Genomic DNA, 7,699 nt, shown 5'->3' with positions numbered 1-7,699 from the left:
TGCTTGAAGATAACTGGGACCAAAGAAAGGGGGTGAAACACTCAATGACTGGTGCATGCAAATTTCAATGAGCCCCACAATGCTTCAAGTGACCTCACCCAACAAAGCTACCAAATCAAGGAAAGTAAAACCAGCAGACATTTCTGACCATGAAGCACAGCCAGTTGGCCAAATCCATCAACAGGCTGAACCACCTGACTGAACAAGAACACCAGGCCACGCTTAATGGTGAAGGACTTTTCCTGCTGAAGCCAACTGTAAAGACTAGAAAAAATGACCACCTTCTCAGAAATATGTATACCAGCCCAAGGACACAAGAATCATGAAGAATCAGGAAAACATGACACAATTTAAATAAACCAATAAACCTTCAGTAGTGGACCCTAAAGAAATAGGAATTGACAAAGTGCCTTTAAAAATTGGAAGCAATTATTTTAGACAATAAGCTCAGTGAACTATATGAGAACACACAGACAACTGAACAAAATTAGGAAAGCAATATGTAAAGAAAGTCAGAAGTTATCCAAATAAATAGAAACCATAAAAATAAACACAGAAATGTTAATGCTGAAGAATATAATGACTAAACTGAAGAATTTAACAGAGTGTTTTAACAGCAGATTCAGTCATGAAGAGGAAATAGCAAAGTTGCAAACAGGTATCTTGAAAGTATCCAGTCAGAGGTGCAAAAAACAAAAAAAGTAGCAAAAGATAAAGAGTAAAAAAACTATGAGGATTATGAGACATTATCAAATAAAGCAATATATGCATTGTGTGGAAATGAGATGAAACAGAGGCAGGAATAGAAAGCCTACTTTGAAAAATATTGAGTGAACTTGCTGAATTTGAGGTGGGAGGTGGACATCCAGTTTCATGAAGTTCAGGAGTCCTTAAGTAGGTTGAACATGAAGAATCTTACACCAAGATATATTCTAATAACATAGTCAAAAGCCAAAGACAAAAAGTGAATTTTAAAAGCAGCAATAGAATCAACTCATCACATAACTATTAGCGCAACTCTCAGAAGAAAGCTTTCAGGCCAGGGCAGAGTGAGATAATATATTCAAAGTATTGAAAGAAAAACTGTTATTTAAGAACACTTATATTTGCTAAAACTCTCCTTCAAAATAAAGGAAAGACAAAAATTTTCCTTTATCTTTCCTTTGACTTCAATTTATACTGCAAGGATACAGTAACCAAAACAGCATTTTGCTGGTATAAAAACAAACACATAGCCCAATGGTACAGAATAGAGAATCTAGAAATACAGCCAAACAATAACAACCTTTGACAAATCAGACAAAAACATATACATACGTAATAAATGGTGCTGGGAAAATTGGGTGGCCACATGTAGAAGAATGAAACTGTGTGTATCTCACCATATCCAAAGAGTAACTCCTGATGGATTAGAGACTAAATCTAAGACCTGAAATCATAAAATTCTAGAAGAAAAACAATAAACCACAAAGGAAACAGACATTATACAGAATGGGGAAAAGAATCCGAACTATACTTACAATTAAGCAGTAATATGCAGACTCTGCAGGGAACCCAAAAAAATCAGCAAGAAAGAGAAATCTTATTTAAAAATGGGGAAACTGCCCTTTAACTTTAGCTTTTATTAAGAGGAAAGACTGAAAAGACATGTTTTTATCAGTATTTAGATAAGGAAGAAATATAATTTTAATAAAAATAAATGCAAAATAATATATTTGAAGAATGGTGTGTCTACATATGCTCATACACCTACATGTATGTAGATACATACATACATAAAGACATACAATGGAATGATATTTAGTCATACAACAGAATAAAATGCTGTCATTACTGTCGACACAGATGATCCTGGAAGGTATATTATTAAGTGAGATAAGCCACGTGCAGAAAGAAAAATACTACATTATCTCATTCATATGAGGGATCTAAACAAATTGGTCTCACAGAAGTAGAGAGCAGAATGGTGGTTACCAGAGGTTGGAGTGGTTAGAGAGGGGAACAGGATGTGGACATCTTGGTCAGAGGACACATAATTACCATTAGATAGATAAAATAAATTTCAAGAAATCTATTGTCTAGCAAGGTGGCTATAGTTACTAATGATACATTGCATTCTAGAAAATTGCAACGAGAGTGGATAAGTGTTCTCACAACAAAAATGATAACTATGTTAGATAATGCATTTGTTATTAGCTAAATTTAGATTTAACCATTCAACATCATGCTATATGTAATAAAATCATCCATTGTCATCTTAAATTTTAAAAATTCAAAAAGCATGCTTAGAAAAATTATTATTCAAGCTAGCATTGAATATATAGCTAAATATCATTAGGTGGTAAGTACAATTAAAATAATTTCAAAAGTAATAACTGAGATTTGATTACCCATAGTAGCTAGGTAAGAGTACACTTCAAGAAGAAAAAGTGTTTTCCTGTGTGAAGGTAAAATGAGAACAAAGGAGTGAGAGACATGCCTTGGGAATATCAAATCCTGGTGGACACTGAACTGTAGGAACCGCATAGTTTTTGCACCAGTGCAGAAGTGTGACATGATCTGACCTAGTATTGAGTTGCAATGAGACGTCAGGAGTCGAGGATGGAAGTGGAGACCAGGTAGGGGGAGAGAGAGGATGGGGATTCAGACCAGGTGATGAGCAGCCATGGGGGGTGAGAAGCAGCTGAATTCTTGTTTCTTAAATGTGGGGTCCACAGGATGTGAGTGTGAGAGGGTGAGGGTGGTGGCCTGGATAGCTACTGGAAGGATGGAGATGCTGTGGGCAGAGCAAGTCCGGGGAGAAGAATGCAGTGTGAACAGTCTGTGTGCAACCCTTAGAGCTTCCCCTCCAGCCCTGTGTCAGGAGGAGCTTGCCTCTATGCCTTTGCACATGCCAGCCTCGGGGCCCAGAAGGCTTCTCCTGCCCTGGCAGAAAAACTCCAACTGCTTTCTCAAGGGTCCCAGCTGTGACTCTGTCCCTGTACTCCCACCCCATCTATCCCTCTTTGCTTCGTGTGCATGCTGGACCTCACATATGTTGCACAGCACCCCAGAAGTCAGGATGGAGTGCCATGAGTTCTTCAACCCGGTGTTTGTCAGAATGCCTGCACCTCAGTGATCCCCACATGACAGGGGCTCACCCAGTGACTGGCTGGGGACCTGCTGGACCCCTGGGTCTGCTATTCACAGGTCCTGCCGCCTTGGGCCGCTCACCCCGCCCCCACGGACCTCTGCACCTGTCAAATGGGTGTGCCCTTTCTCGTCACCACCTCTGAGGGTCCTGTGGGGAGGGCTCCACGCCTAGGATCCCGAAAACCGCGAGCAGCGCGCCCTCTGCTGGGAGGTGACAGGGTCTTTGCCCACACCCTTTCCGGGCGCCAGTTGGCCTGGGGGAAGGCAAAGCCAGAGGGAGGCTGAGGGGCTGCCGGCGATTGTCCACTTCCTGGGTAGTGGACTCATTTTCCTGTTAATGGTCGCCTTAACTATGGAAGAGGCCAGCGTAGACCATTTTACTGAGCACCTGCTAGTTTCTTGTTACTGATGTGTTACCTGCTATCAGCCGTATATGTTTAAGAGAAATAAGTGGCTGAGAGCGCGGAGTGTGGGTCCTGGAGAGGAAGGGAAATGTGGGCCGGCCTGTACCTGTGAGGTAAGTAAGGGGGGTCTCAGGAATGGTTGAAGTCCTGACTGCCTACACTGCATACACTGTGGCTGGGGTTGAGTTTGACTCCGTCCCAGCTCAGTTGGGAAGGATCTTGACCAGACACTGCCACCCGAGGGCTTTGATTCATGGTCTATGAATGGGGGTGGCACCCCCAGCCCGCCCCTCGCTGGGCTGAAGGGCCCCCGCCTGTGGGGTGTGACAGCTTCTGCCCGTGGCCACCAGGGGGCGCGCGAGGCTGCCGCTGGCAGCAACACGGAGCTGCATTCCGGCAGCCCAGGCTCCAGCACCAGACAGGTTGAGATTTCTGTGGGTCTCTGTCGCCTTTTCGCGGGGCAGGGCTGAGCGGAACCTTGCCCGCCAGGGTCAGAAGCCACGGGAGCTGGAGCCTGAGGAGGTGCTGGGGCCCTGTCCAGCGCTGACCGGCCTGGCAGCGGGTCTCAGTGCGACCCGTGAGGGGAGGGTGCTTGGGCTCCTGGTGGCCAGTGGTACCTGCTTCCTGGGCCACTGATTCTGGCGAGTGCTGAGGGCGCGGCGGGGAGGCGTCGCGGAGCTGCGAGGACCCGGGGCGGGGAGGGCCCTGCTGGTCACGGAGGGATCTCAGGCGCCCAAGTGGATCTCCTGCAAGCTTCGGCTCTGCCACCCGCCACCCGCCACTTGCACCCCCGGTTTTTCTTTCCAGAGCTGGAGGAATTGATCCCAGCTCAGTTAAACTCCGGGATGGTTCTTCTTCGTGATACGGAAAAACCAGGAAAAGGGGAATTGGGTGTGCAACAGACTCCAAGTGAATTCGAATCCTTTCGCTCCGGATTCTGTTGGGGGCATGGGGATGATTCTTGGGGTGAAGACATGGAAGCTAATGCTCAGGAGCTGGGAGACGAAACCTGGCCTGCTGAAAGTACTGCAGTGACTGAGAGCAACGCGAGGTTAAGGCGCACAGCAGTTTCAGGAGCTACAGAAAATTGCTCTGGAGGCTTTGGTTCTGTGTTTACTGTGTGAAGAGGCAGGATGGATACATTAGGTGATCAGAAAAGCCTTAGGCCCACTCTGCAGTGCTCAAATCGCTCTGAGAGGAGCACAGGCTCTACTGCAGTACCTGGACGACTTCCTCACGCAGTTCTGTATTTCTCTGCCTGGGCAGAAGATGGTGCTATGCTTACACAGGATGAATATTGTCACGCTGGAAGTTTAGCTGATGCTGAAGTGAAAACTTCAGAATCATGAGGTAACTTTAAAGAAGCAAAGTTGAAGGGTCTTCTTTTGCAAGGTAGCCTGGGCTTGAGCTACATTCGTTCAATGTCTTTGGTTCCCAGGGATACAAAATCTAGTAGTGTTTTTATATCTGGAGTCTCAATCCCAGAAGCTGCCTCTGAAGATGATGAAGATGACTGGGGATCCAACAAAATTATGGTAAACACAGGTGATCCTGGACGTGTAACAAGGATCTCTAGTCCGCAGGTTGAAGAGGGCGACAGTCGTTTTCTTGCAAATGAAGTTTTACAGGAGGATTACACCCAGCTACCAAAAGAGATATTTTTTTCGCTTGCCCTCACCGTGGTACGTGCTGCTGGTGCTGAATCTCCTCCCAGAAATGGAGACCAGTGCATGAATTCACACAGGCTAGGTTACCTTGATACCACAAGTGCTTTCCTGCGAGTTTACAGAGTTGATAAAAGTTATGATTCCTCCAGATCCAGAGAGAAGACCTTCAGCCATGGCCCTGGTAAGCATTTAGTACTGTGGTCTGCTTCTAGAAGGAGGGCAGAATGGTAACAAATAGAATTGAAGCCTGGAAAGTTCAAAAATTTACTTTTAGAATAACTCAAGAAAGCACAGATGGCAGAGGCTACAGCTGAAGTAGAGCACTCTGCTGGCGGGAAGACCACCGTGTCCCACACCCAGAGTAATGAGTCATTCGGCCTGTTGGAAGGCACCTGAGCTGCTCCATCAACATTCCTGCATACTGAGCTACTCATGTCCCACCTCCTCCAGAAACTGTGACAGGAGGAAGCTAGGTTGAAATCATTGCTGGAATCCCGGTTCTAAATACTTTCACTATTGGTGTCAGTAGTGTTACCACTTGGGACTTTTATTTGTGAATTACAGTTGAAAGCTGCATTTTACCTATGTCAGGCTTTTGTCTGATCTTACCAGTCTTTCTTCTGTAGGATACCAGTCACTGTTGGATATTACACCATCCTGTCCAGGAATAGCCACTGTGGTAGTGTGCTGCTTATAGCTTGCTGTTGCTTGGTAATACAAGATATCTTTCCCTGTAGTGACTTGTAAGAAGAACTCAAGGGCGTTGTTACAAAAATATTCTCCCTTCAAAAAGGGAAAAGCTGAAAGACTCATTACTACTCAGCCTTCAGTACACCTGTGTGTCAATCTTATATTTATTTTTTAATAAAAGACTGTAAAATATACTTTTATATCCAACTGTTAGTGCTTTGTATACACTGCATGAAGCCTGAGATGGTAATTCTGTGGAAGCATTACCTTGGGAATTTACTGTCTTTGCTGTGAACTTGTAGAGTTAAACAAGCATTGTAGTTCATAGGCATTCTCTTTGAAACAATTATGTGAAATGTACAGCTGTTCTTGAGGAACTTTGAAGCTAGTGCATTGAAAAATGCTCTTTTTCCTCCTGTGTAATGCTGTATTAATGAAGCATAATAATTCACTGGTTTTGTAATTTTTTTCTGGTAATGTTCTTCTCTGACTCCTTAAAAATATCTCCTCCCTCCTCCCAAGTTTTGTACTTGATTTTGTGGTTAGTCTGTTTCTAAATGTTTTGTGCAGTTTCTCTTCAATATTCATGTATATAAACTGATCCTGGTGATCCTGTACATAGCTGTTTGAAATGCTAGAATGACTTCTGTCATTCCAGGTTTTTCACAAAATATATTTTATTTGTGATGAGTCATTTGACTAATAATACCAGCTAAAAGACGTTGCCCCCCAAAAAATAAAAAAGAATTTGTGTCTTGTTTATTTTCTCATTAATATTGGTTGAAAGCATGTTTGCTCTTATCTTTGACTTGTGTTTTATTAACATCGATTGGCATATTAAAAGTCCCTCTGAACTTACCTTAATTGTCTAAAAAAATGTAAGAAAAAGGGCCTGTGGGAAGGACTACCAGGCAGAGGGGCTGGCGTAAGCACGTGCCGGGCAGCAGGGAAGAGGTAATGACCAGGACCAGGGAAATCCCCAAACCCAGCAAGTCAGAGAGCCAAATGAAAGCCTTTCATCCTGTATCAGCCATCTAACCCCATTGACACTCCAAGTGAACATTGTCTTTTAGAGACACTCAGTGTCCGGTTTTTTTCTGTAATCCTGTAAAGGAATCTGATTTCTCCCATTAGCCATTCACAGGACTAAAATTTCACATTAGAATGCTATTCTTTAGAAAGCATCTTCCTGGATTAGGCTGCAAGGAGATTAGGAAGTTACTCTCAGTCACTTATACCCTACAGGGACATTAATTCACCAGAGCTTTGGTGGGGGAGTAGAGGAGCTCATTACAAGCAGGTCTGGATGCTGCACTGAGTGTAAAGGGGGCAGAAGGACCCAGGACACAGAGGCCTGGAGATAGCTCCAATCCTGTGGAGGTACTGTTATTATCCCCATTTTACAGAGGAGGAAACTGAGACACAGGCAGGAAATGTGATCAAGACCATGCTCCCCGGAGTAGAGGAGCCAGGACCAAAACCCAGGCAGCCGGCCTTGCCATCAGAGCTCTCACCCATAACCTCGTTCTGCTGTTAAGCAGGATTGCCCTGTGGCCGGGAGCGCAGACTCTGGATTCACATTCCAGCTGCTCTACCATTTCCAGCTGTGTGATCTTGAGCAAGTTACTTGTCTGTGTTCAGTGTCCTCTTTAAAGTAGGTATAGCAGTACCTGCCTCATGGAGTCCCTTAAATGAGTTAATAGCTGTAACATGCTTAGAATGGTGCCATGCGCATCGTCACCAGCCAATACCTATGGGCCATTTCATGCCTCAATCCCAGATGGACATATATCCTTGAAGGGTCTA

General features: G+C 44.4%; 1 pseudogene; it reads left to right on the top strand.

Annotated features, from left to right (window-relative positions):
* Positions 1-4,669: 4,669 nt before the first annotated feature.
* On the top strand, positions 4,670-5,599 carry LOC111528352 (annotated as a pseudogene).
* Positions 5,600-7,699: the final 2,100 nt, after the last annotated feature.

Source organism: Piliocolobus tephrosceles, unplaced genomic scaffold (assembly GCF_002776525.5).
Source record: "Piliocolobus tephrosceles isolate RC106 unplaced genomic scaffold, ASM277652v3 unscaffolded_221, whole genome shotgun sequence".
NCBI classification, from domain to species: Eukaryota; Metazoa; Chordata; class Mammalia; order Primates; family Cercopithecidae; genus Piliocolobus; species Piliocolobus tephrosceles.
This window is presented reverse-complemented; position numbering and strand designations above follow the sequence as displayed.